This window comes from Taudactylus pleione, unplaced genomic scaffold, assembly GCF_031769625.1.
Source record: "Taudactylus pleione unplaced genomic scaffold, aTauple2 ptg000279l, whole genome shotgun sequence".
Classification (NCBI taxonomy): Eukaryota; Metazoa; Chordata; class Amphibia; order Anura; family Myobatrachidae; genus Taudactylus; species Taudactylus pleione.
Genome location: NW_028284681.1, coordinates 3397395 through 3420546, shown reverse-complemented (window position 1 = coordinate 3420546; position 23152 = coordinate 3397395). Strand labels below are relative to the sequence as shown.

At 45.2% G+C, this 23152-nt stretch overlaps 1 pseudogene; it reads right to left on the bottom strand.

Annotated features, from left to right (window-relative positions):
* Positions 1 to 1830: 1830 nt before the first annotated feature.
* Positions 1831 to 15301, bottom strand: LOC148512648 (uncharacterized; annotated as a pseudogene).
* Positions 15302 to 23152: the final 7851 nt, after the last annotated feature.

The window sequence follows — 23152 nt, the reverse complement described above, 5'->3', positions numbered from 1 at the left end:
AGACCAGACCAGTTCTACTGTGAACATTGGACCAAGAGGTGTAGGAAGGCCACACCGGTATTGGGAACATGGTGTACCATTTGCTCTAAGCTCATGGTCTTGGGGAATTGCATGGCTTACTGAGACAACTGGCATGAAAGTGACATTGTAGCACTGACAGTTGTGGAGCAGGACTGAGTGGTGTAGGAAATAATATGTCTCTTAAGCTGTGTACACACCTATGCAATCATTACTTTGATGCAATGGTTCGATCAACTTCACTCTAGATCAGACGTCCCAACCACAGTTCAGATTTGCGCGTACACACCTATATAATTCTACTTATGACCTTCAATCCTCCTCCGTCCAAAATATCTAAATAAAATGATTGTACTGTACCACTGTACACACTTTTCCGATTCAGGCTACAGACAAGTCAGATGTGAACAGAATTACCATAATGGGCTGGAAAAGGGCGTGATAACATAACATAAACAAACCTCCTGGAAGAAGACAGGAGAAATGGAAGCATCCCTTCGCATTTTATACATGAGTCCTGAAGGCAAAATTTATTTGTTAATTTCTATCTACATCATGAGTCTGTAGAGAAAAAAGCCTTGTGCTTGTATTGTTGCTGCTATTAGGGAACAGAAGAGGAGCAAGAATTGTAGTTGCTGGACCAAGGATTGGCTGCTGAGGCGAGACACCTTTTCCCACATGTCTTTGGTTCAGAACATACATGAGAACAACCCTGATGACTTCAGGAATTTCTATGTATGGATGATCCATCCTTCCAGGAGGTTCTCACACTAGTCAACCCACTCAGAAAAGCAGGAGACCTACAGTTTTCTCGGAAGCCTATTTCTGCTGAGCACAGACTGGTGGCTACACTGTGCTATCTGGCTACTGAAAGGACACTGGTTGATTTGTGGTACAGCTCAGCGATATCCTCTCAAGACTTGGGAGAGATCATACCACATGGCCGGCGGTTCAAATCCCGACAGTGGAAGCCTGGCAGAGGTGAAGTTCCCGATTGCTAATTAGGTATGTATAACTAAACCTATTTTCCCACCTAACCCTAACCCTCCCTTAGGGGTGCCTAACCCTAACCTCCCCCCAAGTGCCTAACCCTAACCCCCCTCTAAGTGCCTACACCTAATCCCCCCTTCCCCATAGCCTAACCCTAAGTCTTCCGGGGGGATACCTAACCCTAACCTCCCCCCGGGGGTGCTTAACCCCCCTTCCCGTAGCCTAAACCTAGCCCTCCTGGAGGGTGCCTAACCCTAAGTCCCCCTGGGAGCCCTAAAACCTAACCCTTCCCGCCTGGGGCCCGGCTTACCTTCATTCAGTATGCCGGATGTCGGGCTCCCAGCATAGGTCTAATGACAGGAGTCGGGATTTCGACACCTGTCATTAGTACCTTGCCGGGATTTGACTGTCGGGAAACCGGTAGTCGGTATTTAGACCATCGGCTTCCTAACTACATCCCTACCTGAGACTTGTGTGGCCATCGTCCAAGTCCTACAGGAGCAATACAGTACATGAAGGTAAATACAAATGAACTACACAGTTTATGAAAACAATATTTATTTTATTAAATTAACAAATTATCAAATTGTTAAATATTAAATAACAGAAATAGAAACAAATATAACTATTTAATTTTAATTTTAATCTAAATATTAACTTATTTAAAATCTAGCCATAACTTTAAGAACTATAAAAAAAACTTTACAAATATAAAAATATAAAACCTTTAAAGGTTTTGACAGTGGACACTATCATGGGGAAGTAGTTGTGAGGGAGATGGGGTCTCCCCGAAATTCATGAAGGAAGTGCTGACTGTTGACATTACTGTTGGTGGTGGGAGGCTGTGTGCACAGTAGTGGACGGTGGGCGCATTTCAAAATGGGGATAGTGGGGATATTGGGCTGGATGATATGCCACTGGTTGTGGCGATGGGGCAGGGCAGATAGGTCTGAAATCCTGTTGGGGCATAGGGCAGTCATTTGTCAACCGGGTGTGTTGGTTTAGGGTCCCAACACTGGTCCTGTAAAATAAAATATCCATGATCCTCTCTGCCTCTGCCCTGGTTTCAGGGTCCATGCTCCATAGTTTTTTGGCTATGGTGTACCCCATGTGCTCTTTTTCATCCATTGCCATGAGCTTGTTGGCCAACTCAAGTATCTGTCGAGTTATCTGCTTTGGCATATCCCCTCCTTGATGTGGCCTTTTGCGTCCTCTCCTTATGATTAGTTCAGGCTGCTTGCTGGGTGCTGGGGGTGGGTGTGGAACAGAGGACAGGTGATGGAAGCTCCACTGATTGCTCTATAGTAGGTCAACTTCCCTCATCCATAAATAGAGAAGGCTGTTAAAAAAATTAAATATTAAAAAAATTGGTACATTTGTTTAATGACTGATAATGCAAGCACTATTTTATTTACTTTCTGTTTCCTACAACATTGGAAGAGTGGCATTCTATTGCCAAAGAATTGGAAGAACTATGGAATTTTCTAAATTGTGAACGGCAAATGCTTTTGTATTATGCCATCAGCTAATAGTGAAATCTCTATAATTACAATTAGATTCTTCAGTATAGTTCTAATGGCCATTGCCAATGCCAAATCTGAATTTATCTTTGTGAACATTGGAAAATATGGTAGAGTGTTGGATAATGGTGCATTTCAACAGACCGTGTTCCATTACAAGCTGAAAACCAATGCACTGAACTTACCAGAACATACCCAAAACACATATGGACTTAGGCCCTGATTCAGAGGCGCTCGCAAGTGGCCGTTCGTAGTCAGCCGATGTTGTCCAACCACGTATGCGTCGGTGTAACAGTGTGCATGTGCATACGTCTGATTGCGGTGATTTTTCAGTCGTTCATATACACAGCGAACAGGAAGTGACATGTGAAATGTGATTGACAGAACTGTCTGTTTTGGGGTGGTGACGGGGGTGGAGATGGGAAAACGCAGGCGTGTCGAGGTGTTTTTTGGGCGTACATAAATTATCTTATGCGAGCGCCAAATGTGAATGCAACAAGTGATACGTCATTGTCTGATCCAATTTCCATTAAGACTGCTCACTCAGCTTGTGGTCTGGTATAGTCTACCGCAATGACGATGGTCTCTTCGTACTTCCCTGGGCTCATCGATGGTGTAGCGATTTATCAATTGAGGCCACAAAAACAATCATCTTTTAATTGCTAAACTGCTTGTAAGGTTTTTAGCAAATAGACCTTTCTTAGTAGCTAAAAACCGAACGCAGGTGAACTACTCAGATGCTAATTTCTGGGTCATACAATCAATTAGCTAACAAATGGGGGGTTTTTGTGGGCCTTTAAAATATTTGTGTTTCTTTTTTATGGAAACAATATTGTACGCATGTTTGTTTTTTTTCATATTTTTTTTTTGGCCAAGAAACCAATCGTCCTTTTGTTTTTTGCTAAGTGTTAATTAAAACTCATGTTTTTAACCCTTGTTTTTTTAAAAAAAATTAAATGTTTCTATTTCCGTTGTATTGTTTGTAAGTTTGTTTGAGGGATTACCTTTTAACCAGTTTTTGAATAAATCAACAATAGAATTTTGCAGATTTTGAACATAATTTTATTAAATGATTGTGTCCATTTTTGGATTTTTTTTTTTTTCATAAACATATTTATTTTAAGGTAAAAAAATTTACAAATGATTTTGGCCACACACAAACAAAATAAGTGGCATTTGAACTAAAAAAATAAAAACAAATAAAAACAATTCACAAGAAAGGAGAGGGAGGTTTTTGGCATGAAGGAATATGGGGCAAACACAGAGATGGATTGTGGGGAAATTAGCCAGATGTGTCATCGCCTTTTAGGCCATTTGGCCGGGGGTTGGAGGGAGCCTGAACGGGTCTGGGATCTCCTTCGGCTGGCCTGGCCAGAGGCAGATGTTGTGGCCTCTGGACTAGGCATAGGGCTAGGCACATTTGGAGGGATGGCTGTTGTTGTGCCAGAGGTGGAGGGTCCTGATGTTCCGGCAGGAAGGGAGGCCGGCTCCAACATGTGCTGGCGAACGAGCTGCTCCAGGGCATTTGCAATTCTCACGTTGGCCGCAGCAGTTTCCTCCAGGGCGTCCACCACCCGTAGCAGATTGGCGTCCATCCTCAGCAGGATCCCGGTGTGCTCATCCGTTTTAACATTGAGATCAGTGAGGAGGGCCACTGCCTGCGAGGGGGAATGCCCTGGACTGTCTGCCACAGGTTCCCCAGCCGGAACTACTGCTTCCTCCCCTGCAGAGCCAGAAGAAATTCTGCGGCCAAAGCTCACCTCTGAAGCAGACTCATCTGCCTGTGTCTCTGTGAGAAAAAAGAGAAAAGAGTAAAATTATAATCTAGATATTTTCCAAAACACATTTCTGAGTTGTTAACATTACAACATTTACCTGGGGCAACATGAGGAGCCGCAAAGTCTGGCATGTCGGTATCCATGTTCGACACGCCAAACACCTCCTCATCCTGCACACACCCCTGGGCCAGCTCCTCCAAATCCGTGAGCTCAAGTGACACAGGGGTGGGACCCCCACCTGTCCCCCATGCATGCCTAGCCCTATCAGTCAGTTTTTGTTTAAGCCGATATTTGAAGTCGCTACATCTGTTGGTTAAAAAGTTGGCATTATTACTGCAGTATTTGGACCTGTAAACAATTTTTAGTCAAATGTAGTTTTTACGTACCGGCGTTTGACCTCCCGGGTTGAACGTTCAAACTCACCCACCCCATTGACAGCACTGGCTATGTCGTTCCACAGTTTCCATCTCTGGGTTGCACCCATATTCCTTGGTGCCTGTGCCAGGTTGTCGTTGCACATTTGCACCAAAACCTCCATCTCCTTCCTTGTGAATTGTGGCTGCCTTTTTTTTTTGGCCCTAGTTTGCCTACTTGGCCCAGCAGCCTCTTCCATGGCATCCTCCACACCTTTTTTTTAAATGGTTTAAACATTTTTAATGTAAAATGTTTCAAAATGTAATGTTAAACATATGCATTTTCCCATAAAAAACCAAATACTTACATGGCGCCTCTTGGCTAGTACTTTGCTGCTCTGTACTCATTGTGTTTTTTCTCAATGCAGCAGACCGATTTGGGCCTTCAGTGACGTTTTTATGCATGCGTCAGCATTATTCGGCCGCATCATTCATTGTGCGCTCCTATTGTCTGTCCTTAATTTGAGCGGGAAAATGTAGACTATTTATGACTTGGTGTGACTCCATTCGAGGTGGCATTTTTGATTGTTGGAGGTATTTCAGTGTAGAGTGGTTTGTTGTTTGGTTGGTGGAACGTGAAAGAGTTTTTTTTTTTTTTGAAGGAGCGTTTTTTTTTATTACTTTCTTTGTTTAAGTTAGCATTTTTGCGTATTTTTATTAGCTATTTTTATTTATATTTTTGAGTAAGTATTTCAATAATTCCCATAAACATTTATTAATAAATAGTGGCAAAATTTTTATATTGTTTTTTTTTTTTTTTAAGTTATTTTGGCTGGAACCTAAGTGACCTTTTATAACTTTTTGATATTTGTCTGTTTTTGGTAAGTGTTTTTGGTTTTATTAATTAACAAATTACATGTGTTGGTCTTAGCATATGTTTCGCTAAATAATGTGTGCTTGTTCTGTGTAAAATCATGTCTTAAGTCTAAATGTAGCATACTATTTTGCAAACTAATGTGTGCTTGTTCTGTGTAAAATCATGTCTTAAGTCTAAATGTAGTGTACTATTTTGCGAACTAATGTGTGCTTGTTCTGTGTAAAATCATGTCTTAAGTCTAAATGTAGCGTACTATTTTGCGAAATAATGTGTGCTCCCTTCTCTAAATTTTAGAAAACTATATTTGGTTTAATTCCTAGTTCATAAAGCTAATCTTAAAAATATTTTCTCCTTTTGAAATGTAGGTGGATTTTCACATGACACTACCCAGGCCTGTAAGTTTCTTTGGTTTTCTTTGAAAAGATAAGTATATTTTTCTTAACACATTTGTCTAAAACAATAACTACCTTACTTAACATTTCAGGTTGATGTTGGTCGTATTCTCTTGGCCATGGTTCCAGAACCCGACCAACCTCAACTTCGTCCCAGGCATAGGCCTCGTAGGCATGCAAGGCCCCAGATATATAGAACACATGTCACCCTTTTTGGAATGCCAGATGATGAGGTGTTAAGGCGCTACCGTCTGCCTCCAAAAATCATCATAGACACTCTCTCATTAATAGAGAGTGATCTTGAATGGCAAATTGACAGTCCTACAGCAATACCACCACTTACGCAATTAATGTCGGTGTTACATTTTTGTGCCTCAGGATCCTTTCAAACCACCGTGGGAATAGTCTCAGGAATCTCCCAATCCTCCTTTTCAAGGATCCTGAGGGCAGTGATGGATGCACTATTTAAACACCTCCATCATTTTATTAAAATGCCATTGGATATGGGTTCCCTTAATGTGGTGAAGGATAAATTTTACCAAAGTGCTGGCTTTCCACACATCATAGCGGTTGTGGATGGCACTCACATACTACTTCAGCCTCCAGCAATGCTGGAGGCAATATTTAGGAACCGAAGACACTTTCGTTTGATGAATGTAATGGTGGTATGTGATGCCTCCCTCCAGATCCTGTCCCTGAATGCCAAATTCCCAGGCAGTGCACATGATTCCTTCATCATCCGGCAATCAGGGATTTGGCACAAATTAAACAACCTACAAGCTGGTGATGCGTGGCTTCTGGGTAAGTTGACACCTTCTGTTGAAACCAATGCAAAGCTTGGTACACAATGGTCCTGATGTTGTTTTTTATATTTTCACAGGAGACAGTGGTTACCCTTGCACACCCTGGCTGCTCATTCCTTATTTGGTTCCCACACCAGGGCCACAAAGTCAGTATAATTCCGCACTTACAGCCACCAGGCAGGTGGTGGAGCGCTGTATCGGCCTTTTAAAAGGCCGATTCAGATGACTCCACCGCTCTGGTGGCGACCTCATGTATTTGCCGGCTATGGTTTCCAAAATTGTGGTCCTGTGTGGGATATTTCACAACATTGCCATAAGGAGTGGTGTCCCAATGCAGCCAGAGGATGCCTTTCCTGAGGACGGCCCCCCCGGGGTTGGTCGGAGGTCAGTATGTGGGGGGGCCATACGCGATCAAATTGTTGCCAGATTTTTTTAGGTAATTATTTCCACAAAGTTATTTAATTGACACAATGTAGACATGTATTATTTTAATGTACACTTTTAACTTTTTTTAAATTTTGTTTTTGTTTTATTCCCTAAAATGACCATAAAAATCCATGCATACTACCTGATCAACACAAATGACTTTATGTGAACACATTGGATATAACTTCAGGAACAATGATTTCTTCTCCTCATTTGTGGATTCATGTTGGCATGCTACTTCTTCAAACAGTTCTTGATTTTTTTTGGGGGGGGGATTTTGGAATTTTTTGGTCTTTAGTGTGTGTTTTAACTGTGTGATTTTGTTTTGACAATTCACTTGGTGTTTATTATTTGTGGGCAATAAATTTATTTTTTTCATTAAACAACCATTTCCTTCGTAAATTACAAACAAGTGAAACCTGCTCCAAAAAATGCAAACATGCTTAATGCCTAATACTGTAATTTCTTAATTTCTAAACTTTTGTACCCTGCTTTGTGGCTAAAAACAAACACCAAAGGTATTATGGTGAATCAGCATGTTTACAATTCTAGGCCTAAGCAGGTTGCTTTAATTTTTACATTACCACCAAAAATATTTAATCTATTTTTGACGTTAAGTCTAAAAACCTATTGGTATTGTTATGTGTTTAATGTGCAAGCTTACATACTTACTTGACCTTTCTACAAACAAATTGACATTACTTAAAAACACAGGGACAAATAGTAGACTTATGTAAGGTTCAACAATCTAAGATTTACAGACAAGGAATGAGACTTAAATAAATCAAAATAAACTTTGTTTTTTGACAAAATACAAAAAATTATTGGCGCAGGATCACCAAAAGGTGGTCCAAAGCCACCAGCATGCCAATTACATGGCCCCGGAGTTCCACCAATCCTCCTGCAATGGCCTCGTTACGCCTCTGGGCCTCTGTGGTGAAAAAAAATGTGCGGGTTACTAAAATGACACCTTCATTTAGAATGTTCAAACCCACAAAAAATTCAGGCTATACCAAAAAAAAACATCAGTTACAAAAACATGTCCAAAAAAAAGGAATGCCAAATGAAAAGATTTTCAAAAAATAAGGGGCCAAAAAGTAGAAATAACCTAAAAAAAACATATGTCTTAAACCTAAGCAAAACTATGACATTTGTTGGTACCGTAAACAAGAAAGACACAAGTGGGAGTGTTTGGACATGTGTCATATGTGTAAGGGGAAACCATCCTTGACATTGTTTCACAAAGATATATGTAAAAAACATTTCAACTACTTTACTATTTTGAACTGCACAGGCAAAAGGACAACATCAAACAAATTAATTTACACAATAAAAAAAACAAACAAACATAGTTTACAATGTAAACATACCAGCCACACTGCGGACTGGGCCTGGAGCCACAAAATCCTCCTCATCTGAGGTGGGCCAGTGGGTAAGTGAAGGAGGAGGGGTTATGGCTGAGGGAGTGGAGGGTGTGGAAAAGTGAGGTGGGTTTTGAGGGGAGGGGGAAGTTGGAGGGATGGTCAGGTGAGGAGAGGGAGGGGACTGAAGGATGGCAAGGTCTGGGGTGGAGGGGGAATTTGGGGAAGAGTGGGCAGGGGATGTTTGGGTGGGAGTGGGGGATAGGGGACGAGCCACATGTCGGCGCCGTCTGACTATCCGCTCTGCCCCTAAATGATGGAGAAAAACATTTTTAATTAAATTTTTTTTTTTTTTCAATTTTGGGATAAAATAATAAAAACAGGGATATACTGTAAACAAGCACACGCAGGTATGACCAAATTAATAAAAACAGGGATATACTGTAAACAAGCACACACAGGTATGACCAAATTAATAAAAACAGGGATATACTGTAAACAAGCACACGCAGGTATGAGAAAAAAAAAACAGACACAGAAACACTTACTTTGGCCAATCCGGCGCCGCAAAAGGGCCAGCAGGCGTGGTGATCGGCGCCTCAGATCCGACCACCTGCGTTCCATCTGGCCGATATTACGGCGATAGCCGAGGGAACGCAGGTGGCGGCGCACCTCGGCTCAGGCCCTGCGCTTTTGAAGATTGGTGATGGGGAGCGGATAGTCAGTAATGCGCTCGTCCATGACCTCAACTAGCACCATTAGCTCCCGCCTACAGAAAGCGTTGGCTCTCACGATGGCAATGATTTTTTTTACACAAACCAGTTTTAATAAAGGTCCTAGAAAAATTTTGATTGGCTAATGTACTTTGTAAATTAACAGGAACAATTCTATCAGTTAGTGTATGAGTCATGTGACCTACACCCTCACAAATATAATGTGAATTATGATAGGCTTGATGCAGTGACATGCGTAAGCTAATTTAAATTTAAAAAAAAAATGGAAGATCTGCATTTAAAAATAAAAAAAAAACATTAGTAGCATTCAAACAAACTTTTCCATTAGAAAAACCATCCCCTTGGTCAAACCATGCGTATTCTGCGGAAGAAATGACACACACTAACAAGAATAAAGTTTATTGACATTGATAAAAAAAACAGGATTGCAATCATGTGAAACAAACAATTAAGGTAATTAATATAGTGATTGCCAGTAATCGATTCAAGTATGTTTGCAGAATGAAATAGCAGGCAATCGAAACTGGCAGGGCCACTTCTGGAATTGACTTGTGCGAGCGCTCACTGCAACCAAAGAGGAGACGGACGCTCGCTATTTTGTACGTTCGCTAGCTAGAGGAGGGGTTGGGAGAATATGGGGCTGAAGTTTAGCTATACGAGCGAACATACGAGCGAGCGCTTGGATTTAAATATTTCCGCTCGTACGGCGGATGAGCGATCGGCCACTTGCGTCCGGCTCTGAATCAGGCACTTAATTTTGTATTTGTGGCCGATGAGGCTTCTGCACTGCATGCTAATGTTGTCAAAAGTTCTGTAGTCAACAACATTTATTAATTGTCTACAATTATGTTAAATATAATAATAAATGGGAAATGTACATGTCAACTAAACGTACCAATCCCAAAAGAGTTAACAATATGCAAATTAAACCTTGTAAGTAAACCTGACTTCATAATTATGAAACACAAATGTTCAGCAGTCAATAACATTTATTAATTATCTGCTGATGTTAAATATAATAATAAAGGTACATGTGGACTAGGGATGTGCGCCGAACCATTTTTGCCGGATTTGGATTTGGTTCTAATTCGTCGTCCGGTTTTGGATTTGGATTTGCCAAACTGCGGTGACTGGCTTTGGATTTGGATTTTTTTTACAAAAATTGACAAAAAAAGCTAAAATCACATAAATTGGGCTTTTTTTTTCTTCCTAGAGTATTATTAACCTCAATAACCTTAATTTCCAGTCATTTACAGTCAATTTAGACCACCTGACAGTTTAAATGATAGTTTTCACCATTATTGGACAAAGGTTGCAGTGAGATGACTGGTTACCAAGCGACAAAGCAGCGTCACAGACACCACAGTTTAAAGCACATCAATGACACATTGCCACACAGCAGTGGCAGAAATGAAAAGTAGTGCACCTACCCAGTGGGGTACAGCCAGCAGAATCACAGTACTTGTTTACAAAGTGGGCTACCGCCCTAGGAGTCACAGTGCACAATCTTATTCACATTATACTGCACATAGTGTCCCTGATTCACATTACACCATAAAGTAGTGTCTCTTATTTATGTTACGACACACAGTAGTGCCCCTTTTACACAATGCCCACAGTAGTGACCCTTTTACACAATGCCCACAGTAGTGACCCTTATACACAAAGCCCACAGTAGTAATGCCCCTTATACAATGCCCACAGTAGTAGTGCCACTTATACAATGCCCCCAGCAGTGGTGTCCCTTACACAATGCCCCCAGTAGTGGTGCCCCCTATGCAGTCCCCTTAGTAGTAGGGCCCCCTATGCAGTGCCCCAAGTAGTAGTGCCCCCATTAGTATGCCCCCCAGTAACAGCACCCCCATTAGTATGCCCCCCAGTAGCAGTAGCCCCCAGTAGTATGCCCCCCAGTAGCAGTGCCCCCATTAGCATGCCCACAGTAGTATGCCCCCTGTAGCAGTGCCCCCATTATCATGCCCCAGTAGCATGCCCCCAGTAGTAGTGCCCCCATTAGCATGCCCCCCAGTAGCAGTGCCCCCATTAGCATGCCCCCCAGTAGTATGCCCCCCAGTAGTATGTCCCCCGTAGCAGGCCCCCAGTAGCAGTGCCCCATTAGCATGCCCCCAGTAGTAAGCTCCCCAGTAGTATGCCCCCCAGTAGCAGTGCCCCAATTAGCATGCCCCCAGTAGTGCCCCCTTAAAAACACACAAGTAAAAAAAGAAAAAAAAAACTTACCTGAATCCCCGCTCCTGCTGCCATCTGTCCCGCTCTGCTGCTCTATTATGCGCGGAGGGAGCCGAAAGACGGAGCTCATGAGTGAGCTCCAACCAGCTCCCTCCGTGCAGCAGCCAATGAGAGTCTGCCGGCAAAATAGGATCGGCGAAAAAAAACAGGATTTACCTGGAATAAATTGTACGACCCCCCTAAAGCTGTCAAAACATGGGGTGATCACTATGGGTACCACCGTTTTAGCCTGCAAATGAAAGTCAGGGTTTTAAATATCCGCGGCAGGTGTTTTTTTTCCGACATTGAAGAAGTGATGCAGAAGAGCACTTAGGTTATTTTATTCATTTTTTTAAGTGGTCCCATCAAATTTGGTGTACATGAACATGGGTACTAGCATATTTTTATGTCCCTAAAGTAAGTTTTAAAAAATTCAGCAAAAATGCACCTGCTGCTAATAGCCTATTCTAGAAAACACCTGCTGCATACTTTCAGAATACCCCTGAACCTATTTCCCTATTTTTAAACACTTTTATCAATTTTTTTTTTCACCCGGATTTTTAAGTAATTTTTTTGGGGTGTCCCTAATTTTTTTTATAACTTTTTTTGACACAGTTTATTTTTAAATGACATTCCCAGGGTTGCAGGCTATTTTTTTTTAAGCCTGCACCCCTAAACCCCAATTCTGCACTTTTTTTCGCCACCTATTCAGTGGTGAAAAGTTATCCCCATTTTTTTTTCAAAGTCTTTTCGAACCTGCGATAAGTCTTTGAAATTGAATATGGGGATAATTGAAATCGGCGAAAATGACATTTGATTCCGAAATTTTCACTCCAAATTAAATACCCCTGTAAGTCTTAGAAATATTTGGAAAATATATTGGGCATTCCTGGGAGGTGGCTAAGTGGTCCCACAGAGATGGCCCATCTCATAAGCGTCTTTTTGGTGTGTCGTGGGAGTGCTGCTGATAGTGATTTCATACATAGATGCAGAATCTGCCACATTGGAGGCTATATTCAGACGGATAATCCAAAAAATTTTTAGATTGTGTGACCGATTGTGCCTCTATGGATGCTGAAAGCAGGCTTCTCTGTTCTTGTACATTTGATTTGGACAGACTTTTTTTTTAGCTTGAAGTTGCACATGTGCTACAAGCAACAGATGCAGACATGAACACGGCCCTGGCCAACTCCAAATCAGGCCCTAAGTATGTTCATACAATTTAATGGAGATGATATATATTATAAGGTTTATTATGTCAAGGAATTTATTAAAGGGGTCACAAGCGAGTTCAACAGTTAGGGGCCAAGATGTACTAAATAGGAAAATGCAGTAAAACCCCCGAAAATGCAGTTTTCAGGGTTTTTAGAGCATTCCCATATGTACAAAGCTTCATCCCTATGAGTAACGCCACCTTTAGGTGACATTACCCAATAGAAGCCTGTGGGCTTCTTGGGTATGAGCGCCCACGACTCAAGAGGTACTTCTGGGTGTCAAACCCGGAAGTCCCTCTGCCCGGCAGCATCGCAAAGGACAGCTCTTATCGGGAGAGTTGTCCTTTGCGATATTCTTGGTACATACCATGGTAATGAGCCGCGGTATGTACCCAAAGCTTGTACATTACCCAAAGCGTTATGTACCCAAAGCTTGGGCATTACCCAATAGAAGCCTGTGGGCTTCTTTTCAGGACACTCCCCCCTGGGTATGAGCACCCACGGCCCCAGAGGTACTTCTGGGTGTCAAACCCAGAAGTCCCTCTGCCCGGCAGCATCGCAAAGGACAGCTCTTATCGGGAAAGTTGATATTCTTAGTACATACCACGGTAATGAGCCGCGGTATGTACCCAAAGACAGTGGGGATGTACCGCATTGCTAAAGCGATGGTTAGTACATCCCGCCCAGGGAGTTTATAAAAAAATATATGACATCTGTATAAAATTAGAGCTCTATGTGCTGATGAACTTATGTGAATCTCTGTTTCATATGTAAGGTATAGGAATAAAAATATTGAAATGTCATTTCTTCTGCCAGTGCCATCTAATCAAGCCGTAAACCAGAATAAAATTACCTGTGGCATTGAACAGAAGAGTGAAGACTTGGATCACAATGTCCAGTCAATGAAAGTTGTACTACACATAGCTTTTAATTAACACAGCAATACATCAAACAAGCAGAGAAGTGAGATAGAAGCTAGAGATGGCCTCACATAACAATTGTGCCTCCATCAGTGCTGATTGTGGAGGAGGTACTTGAAATTCAGCAAAAGCTATCAATAAGTAAAGGGCTGTGCTGAATTATATGAACATACATAAATACAATATACACTTACAATATATGCAGTGCTCTCTACAACAGCATCTTAAACCCCTGACTACAAATGGTGTCAGCGTGGATTATGTTATAAATAAAGGTGACATATATGGAGGTATATATGGAATACAAAAATCTTAATGTACTTTTATGCAGAAATTATTGCAGAGAATCCATCCTGGTGGTAAGTAAGCCTGCCATGAATATGAAGTATTGTATACCCTCATAACTATGCATTGCCACTCCATATTTGTTAAGAATGTACACTATTTACATTCCATAATAAAGCTTTATTTCAGTTTATCTCATGTGACCCTTTTATTTATTGGGACTTATTATAGTCCCAGATTTATGGGCTGGTTATAGTAAATATTCTTCAAAACACCAACGAACATCGTGATAGATGAATGTTTAAAGTTCCATAATTATTCAAATGATTCACTAAAGTTGAGTGCAACCACTTTATTCATCAATGGGTTTTGAACAGTGGGCCTGATTCAGAGCCGCACGCTATTTGCGCTCACTCGGTCAGAAATAGGGGCCGGCTATTTAAATTGAGCGCTCGCTCTTTGCGGTCTGTTGACGCCTCTATGTCTGAGCGAGCAAACAAAACATGCGCTCGCTATTTTGTAAAGACGCCCCCTTGGCCCGCTCGCATCATACGTCATCTCCGCTATTTATTTGATTAATCGAGTACATCGAAAGGCATCTGAACTGCTCGCAGTGCTTGTGGTAGGTTTATCCTACCGCAATCATGTGAACAGTTCAGGCTAAGAAACAACCAAGTGACGTGGTTGATGACGCTGCTTTGTTAATTATGCACACCCTTAAAACGCCCGTTTTGGCCATTTGGCACGCCTGCGTTCGGATCTCCACTCCCCGTTTTCAAGCACCTTCCCGTTACCACCCACAAACGCCTCATCCTGTCACTCAAATTAGGCACTCGCTATTTTGCGAGCGCTCGATTTCCGATCGCACTGACTGGTTGGCACATGCGCATTACGACCCATACGCATGCGCAGTTGTGCGAACATTGCTCGGAGCGAACGAGCGGCCACTTAAGAGCGGCTCCGAATCAGGCCCAGTGCTCGAAGTCGGGCGGTTTGAGCCAGTATGACATACCGGTACTTTTTCTCTCCGCTGTCTTCAATCATAAGATAACAGATAATGCTGCATAACCAGCAAGTAAATGATCGGAGATCAACCAGCCACCGTACAGCATGTGGACATGGATTATCCGTTTCTCTGATCTGTCTTCCACTATGCATATACTCAGATCTGTCCCACGCCGTGTGTCTTCTCTGATGTATCCCCCATTGTGCATTCTGTGTTATTTTTCCCACTGTGTGTTTCCTGTGATCTCTACCCTGCTGTGCATCTCCTGTGTTCTCTCCCTGTTGTTTATTTCCTGTGATCTCTCCCCTGCTGTGCTTCTCTACTGATTTCTCCCCTGCTGTGCATCTCCTGAGATCTGTCCCCTGCTGTGCTTCTCTACTGATCTCTCCCCTGCTGTGCATCTCTATGGAATGGGAATGAAATACCGCCGGCCGCAGCGGCAGCCCGACAGGAGCAAAGTGCGATGCAGCGGAAGCCCGACAGCGCTGAAAATTCCGATCATCGATAGGTAAGTATCCACTAACCTAACCCCCTTAACCCTAACCCTCCTTAGGGGTGCCTAACCCTAACTTCCCCCTCTAAGTGCCTAACCCTAACCACCCCATTCCCCGCTACCTAAACCTAAGTCCCCCGGGGGGGGGTGCCTAACCCTAAGTCCCCCCCGGGGGTGCCTAACCCTAACCCTCCCTCCCCCTAGCCTCGCCCTAACCCTCCCGGGGGGCTGCCTAACCCTAAGCACCCCCCCGGGAGCCCTAAACCTAACCCTCCCCCCCGTGGCTGTCCGCTCGCGGCGCCCAGCATCACTACGATCGTGATGCCGGGCGCCGGTCTCCCGGCGTCGGGGAAATGCGGGCGTCTACATCTAGACGCCCGGCATTTCACCCTTGCCGGGATAAGACAGTTGGGAAGCCGGCCGCCGGTATATAGGCAGTCGGCTTCCCGATTGCTTCCCATCTCTACTGATCTGTCCCCTGCTGTGCATCTCTACTGATCTGTCCCCTGCTCTGCATCTCATTCTCTACTGATCTGTCCCCTGCTATGCATCTCTACTGATCTGTCTCCTGCTGTGCATCTCTACTGATCTGTCTCCTGCTGTGCATCTCCTGAGATCTGTCCCCTGTTGCGCATCTCTACTGATCTGTCCCCTGCTGTGCATGTGATTTTGTATTATTTAGTGTGAGAGCTAGGGCAAGTGTGCGACAGTAACATTGTGGGTGTTTGTGTGGTACGTAGCTTGAGTGATAGTGTGAGTGGTAGGAATACTGTAATTGATGAGTGTAGGGACATTGAGGGTCAGCGTGAGTGATACAGAGGTTAATGTGACAAAACAATGAGGGTCAGAGTAAGTGACAGTGAGTATGAGTGGCAGGAATATTGAGACTGAGAGACAGGCAGGGTAAGGATACACAGTTTGAGGGCAGGGACACCGAGGGTGCGTTACAGGGAGGATGAGAGCAGGGACACCGAGGGGACATATATATATATATATATAAATATATATATATATACACTTGTTTTTTCAGGGCCTTTCCAGCTGTGATGGCACTACAACTCCCAGCGCATTCAGTTGACAAAGTGTGCTGGGACTTGTAGTCTCATCACAGCTGGACAGGCAGTTAGTGATTTAGTTGCACATAGGACACAAGGCTTCTTACCTACAGCTCCAGCAGTGCGGTGGCTGCAGAGTCCAGGATCTCGGTATGATGTCTGTCAGAGTGTCAGACCGTGCTGGACCGCAGGGAAAGGGGAGCTGAGGAGGCACCTCACCCCCTGGCTAAATCCGGCATCATGACGGCACTACCTGGACAGCATTACCCGCTACCCTCACTGCAGAGGGGTGGTCTTGTGCACAATTAGACCACCCCTTCTACAACAACCACACACGCAGGGGTTCCCCGGCTGGAGCACAAGCGCTCCATGCACTACCGCTGCAGCGCTGCTCTTGGCTAATGGCACCATGAAGTTCCCGCCAGTTGGAGATGATGACAGCTTCCTGTTTGCGTTCCCGAGGAGAATGCAAATCCATGAAGAGCGGCAGCCTGGCACATAAAAATTGGCCTGGCCCAGCAGCAGATGTCAGTCGGACTCGGCCCGGCAGACATTGTAATCTGGTCTGGCAGAGGGGGGCAAAGGGAACTCTCCCGCTGTCCTGGAGGCCCAATCCGCCCCTGTGTGCATCTCTACTGATCTGTCGCCTGCTGTGCATCTCCTGAGATTTGTCCCCTGCTGTGCATCTCTACTGATCTGTCCCTTGCTGTGCATCTCTACTGATCTGTCTCCTGCTGTGCATCTCTACTGATCTGTCCCTTGCTGTGCATCTCTACTGATCTGTCTCCTGCTGTGCATCTCCTGAGACCTGTCCCCTGCTGTGCATCTCTACTGATCTGTCTCCTGCTGTGCATCTCTACTGATCTGTCTCCTGCTGTGCATCTCCTGAGATCTGTCCCCTGCTGTGCATCTCTACTGATCTGTCCCCTGCTGTGCAACTCTACTGATCTGTCTCCTGCTGTGCATCTCCTGAGATCTGTCCCCTGCTGTGCATCTCTACTGATCTTTCCCCTGCTGTGCATCTCTACTGATCTGTCCCCTGCTGTGCATCTCTACTGATCTGTCTCCTGCTGTGCATCTCCTGAGATCTGTCCCCTGCAGTGCATCTCTACTGATCTGTCCCCTGCTGTGCATCTCTACTGATCTGTCCCCTGCTGTGCATCTCTACTGATCTGTCTCCTGCTGTGCATCTCCTGAGATCTGTCCCCTGCTGTGCATCTCTACTGATCTGTCCCCTGCTGTGCATCTCTACTGACCTGTCCCCTGCTGTGCATCTCCTGAGATCTGTCCCCTGCTGTGCATCTCTACTGATCTGTCCCCTGCTGCACATCTCCTGAGATCTGTCCCCTGCTGTGCATCTCTACTGATCTGTCCCCTGCTGTGCATCTCTACTGATCTGTCCCCTGCTGTGCATCTCTACTGATCTGTCCCCTGTTGTGCATCTCTACTGATCTGTCTCCTGCTGTGCATCTCCTGAGATCTGTCCCCTGCTGTGCTTCTCTACTGATCTGTCCCCTTCTGTGCATATCTACTGAACTGTCCCCTGCTGTGCATCTCTACTGATCTGTCTCCTGCTGTGCATCTCCTGAGATCTGTCCCCTTCTGTGCATCTCTACTGAACTGTCCCCTGCTGTGCATCTCTACTGATCTGTTCCCTGCTGTGCATCTCCTGAGATCTGTACCCTGCTCTGCATCTCTACTGATCTGTCCCCTGCTGTGCATCTCTACTGATCTGTCCCCTGCTGTGCATCTCTACTGATCTGTCTCCTGCTGTGCATCTCTACTGATCTGTCCCCTGCTGTGCATCTCTACTGATCTGTTTCCTGCTGTGCATCTCTACTGATCTGTCTCCTGCTGTGCATCTCCTGAGATCTGTCCCCTGCTGTGCATCTCTACTGATCTGTCCCCTGCTGTGCATCTCTACTGATCTGTCTCCTGCTGTGCATCTCCTGAGATCTGTCCCCTGCTGTGCATCTCCTGAGATCTGTCCCCTGCTATGCATCTCTACTGATCTGTCCCCTGCTGTGCATCTCCTGAGATCTGTCCCCTGCTGTGCATCCCTACTGATCTGTCCCCTGCTGTGCATCTCTACTGATCTATCCCCTGCTGTGCATCTCTACTGATCTGTCCCCTGCTGTGCATCTCTACTGAACTGTTCCCTGCTGTGCATCTCTACTGATCTGTCTCCTGCTGTGCATCTCCTGAGATCTCTCCACTGCTGTGCATCTCTACTGATCTGTCCCCTGCTGTGCATCGCTACTGATCTGTCCCCTGCTGTGCATCTCCAGAGATCTGTCCCCTGCTGTGCATCTCCTGAGATCTGTCCCCTGCCGTGCATCTCTACTGATCTGTCCCCTGCTGTGAATCTCTACTGATCTGTCCCCTGCTGTGCATCTCTACTGATCTGTCTCCTGCTGTGCATCTCCTGAGATCTGTCCCCTGCTGTGCATTTCTACTGATCTGTCCCCTTCTGTGCATCTCTACTGAACTGTCCCCTGCTGTGCATCTCTACTGATCTGTCTCCTGCTGTGCATCTCCTGAGATCTGTCCCCTGCTGTGCATCTCTACTGACCTGTCCCCTGCTGTGCATCTCCTGAGATCTCTCCCCTGCTGTGCATCTCTACTGATCTGTCCCCTGCTGTGCATTGCTACTGATCTGTCCCCTGCTATGCATCTCCTGAGATCTGTCCCCTGCTGTGCTTCTCTACTGATCTCTCCCCTGCTGTGCATCTCTACTGATCTGTCCCCTGCTGTGCATCGCTACTGATCTGTCCCCTGCTGTGCATCGCTACTGATCTGTCCCCTGCTGTGCATCTCCTGAGATCTGTCCCCTGCTGTGCATCTCCTGAGTTCTGTCCCCTGCTGTGCTTCTCTACTGATCTCTCCCTTGCTGTGCATCTCCTGTGGTCTGTCCCAGGCTGTGCATCTCTACTAATCTGTCCCCTACTGTTCTTCTCCTGTGATCTGTCCCCTGCTGTGCATCTCTACTGATCTGTCCCCTGCTGTGCATCTCCTGTGGTCTGTCCCAGGCTGTGAAACTTTAGACATCCGTCCCTTGTTATTTATCTCCTGTGATCTGTCCCCCGCTGTGCATCTGTACTGAACTGACCCCCTGCTGTGTGCTTCTTGTCACCTGTCCCTTGCTGGGTTTCTCTACTGATTTCTCTCCTGCTGTGTGTCTTCCTTGATCTCTTGAGCACTTTTCATCACTTCTTAAGATCGGTGCATACCACACGATGTGCACCAGGCTTGCCGACTTTCTGGCTGCCCCTTCCGGGAGGTAGCAACCAGATCGGCATGACAGGGGGCGTGGCCAGCACAAGGAGGTGGGGACAGTCTGACTATGAGTATTTGTGGACCGAGATTACAGGCATTGTGAAGCAGGGGGCAGTGCCAAAATGACGCGATTCAGTGTGAATCGCGTCACTGGCCCCCCCGCTGTGGGGGTTTCAAAGGTAATTGTGGGGGGATAGGAGAGGTGGGCAGCAGCCTGGAGGATTCCCAGGAGGTCGGGAGCGGCACCTGATTTTCGGGAGGCTCTGACCACATCGGGAGGGTAGGCAAGTATGATGTGCACCCAGCACGACATCGCCGGCGACTGGACCCTGCATACACACTTGCTGATGCCGGGTCCAACGGGGGAGAGCTACGTGTCATCCTGAATTCTGGATATCATGGGTACACACTAGACAATGTACCCGATATGTCACTCCGATTCACGGGATCGGACGACATATCATCTAGTGCAGCGTTTTTCAACCACTGTGCCACTTGTACTAGAGTTTGTTTTATTACTGAGGAGACCAATGTAGTGTGTTTTATTCCTTTGAGGCCAATGTGTGTGTATTTTTTATGTGGGAGCCAATGTGTATGTTTTTTCATTAACTATGCATGCCGTATCGCCGGATGGTGTGCCTTGGCAATTTTAAAATCTTGTGTATATCTAAAGCTGGGTACACACTGATAGATATATCGCCCGTTCCATTGAGCGGGCAATATATCTACAGTGCATCACCGGGTGTGTACAGCGGATATGTCTGTGAACGACGTAGTTTACAGAAATATCCGATCTGCTGTGCAGTACAGCAGATGGTTGATATACTATATCTGAAAGATAAATCAGTCATCTGCTGGTGTGTATGGGTGACCCACCGATCGTCCGCACACGATGCGGGGTCCCAGCGGTGATTGACAGCTCAACTGGACGGCCAATTTTAATGCCCACCCATTTGAGCTGTCAAGCCCAATACATTGGGCAGCAGATTGGTAAGTGTGTATACACTTACCAATTGTCAGATAGGTCGGTGGGTCGGCCTAAACGCCAACCCGTCGACCTAGCGTGTAGTGTATCCTGCGTAATAGGTTTTAAGATCTTAGGCCCTCATTCAGAGCCGTACGCTCTGAGCAGAGCGCACGCTCTGCATGAGGGCCGGGCTCCTTTTTCATGGAGCGTCCTCCTGGACGCTCGTATAGCTGTGGGTCACCACCCACAGGCTATACGAGCGTGCATTTTGATGGCCGCGATGGTCGTGACCATCGCGACCATCGAAATTGCGAGCCGGAGCCTGCGGTTGAGGTTTTCAACCGCAAGCTCCGGAGTGATTTTGGCTCTATCAGAGCCAAAATCACTCCCACTGACATCACTAGTGATGTCAGTGGGCCGGCTTCTGACGGGAGGCGTTCCCGTGGGAACGCCCCCGTCAGGGAGGCACGCCCCCGGCACGCCCACCAAAGGGGGCGTGCTGTCAATCAACATTGACAGCACGCCCCCTTTGATCGGACACAACGAGCGAAGGAAAGTCCTTCGCTCGTCGTGTCTGGCGCATGCGCACGACGGAGCTCCCTCCGTCGTGCGCATGCTCAGTGCAGACCATCGACCCACTTGCGAGCGTACAGCCGCTCGCGAGTGGGTCTGAATCAGGCCCTTAGTTTGCTCTCTATTGAGCTGCGTTATCTCAGTGTTACTGGATTGTCAGCACCTACTTGACTTGAGAATACGATCTGTTTTAGTTTCATTTCATTATACTATGGCCAGGTACAACTAATTAAGGGCCTCATTTATCAACGAGTGATATTCTTGTTATCACTCGTTACTTATCTTAAATGGTGCTCCAGTCAATCAGCTCATGTCATTTTTCAAACATATGACAGTTAGGAGCTGATTGGTTGGAGCACCATTTAAGATTAGCAGTGTTCTCCCCAGAAAATTTTGCCAGCCGGGTGGAATCAACTAGCAGCCGGGTTGGGTCCTTCATGCAAAAAGGGGCGTAGCTTCACATGGAGGGGGCGTGGCTACACAATCGTATCAATTCACATTATGCCCACACAGTACGGTCCCTTTATTGCCCATTATGTACACAGTATGCCCCCTTATTGCGCATTATGCCCACACAGTATAGCCCCTTACTGCACACTATGCCCACACAGTATGCCCCCTTATTGCACATTATACCCACACAGTATAACCCCTTACTGCCCCTATGCCCACACAGTATGCCCCCTTATTGCACATTATGCCCACACAGTATGGCCCCTTACTGAACACTATGGGCCTGATTCAGACCTGCTCGCTAGTTGCGGCCACTCACTCCCTGCGTATGTAAATTCATCTAAGTGACATCAAGGCTGGCGCTCGCATGGCAAGGCATAAGCACATTCACTATGTCTTGGCGAGGGATCACTTTGTGTTTACAGACACGCACCAGCCTGTGTTAGGCCCCCCACTAGCGCACGTCATCTCTAGGTGTAATATACACTTAATTTCTAGGACTTAAGTTGTGTAAGGCGATGAGATTTTACCCAATCAATTTGCTTACCAATCCACTTGACTGTTCTGGTGCAGTTGCAGTAAGGCTTTGACACTTTGTAACTTAAAATATTGTCTCACGTTTAAATAACAAAGCAAATTTATTCACAACTCACAAAAAGAGCAACTGCGTACAATAGAACAGTGAAAAACATCAACAAGATACCATACAGTACATAAACACACTTTAAAATATTGTAATGGACACTTTTCTGAGAGAATAAAATACACTCTGGTCCGAGTTATATTTATTAAACCTGGAACGCAGGATACTCGACCCACCTATAGGAGCAATGGGTTAAACACAAATGAGCATACAACATCACATTCCTATGCAATGGTTTGACCCAAGCAACATGACCAACTGTTTCAGGTGCACCCGAATAATGTAATACACTAGTCTCTAGTCCCCTCTCTGCATGCAAGAGAAAATTGGCCACTAGTTTAACTTTAGTTTAACGTTGCCCGGGTTGACGAATAGTTTATTGGAGGAAAGAAAAAAGTGGTCCTTGTTTAATACGAAGTCCTGCACTGCTATTTATTTTATGCAAAGCAAACTCTATTCTTAGGAGACGTTTCAATTTTGGGATGTAATCTTTTATGAAATAAGAATTCTGCACTACCACAGCCAGTTCATTCTGAAGTAACAAGACTGTCACTGTAGGGAGCTCTGCCTCCTGCTGAATTTAGTTTATTCTGAGGTAAATAGGCTGTCACTGTGGCTAGAGTCCTTGACTGAATTTTAGCTCTGTGCTCTGGAGAATTACAGTGCCTCAAAGTCAATGGGGACCCAGGCTGTCTATAGTCTGTTAGCCCTGTTGCCTCAGATGCAGTGTTCTAACTGAGATGGGGGTGTATCTGGCTGTCAGAGAGTGTATTAGAGGTGGATAATGGTACT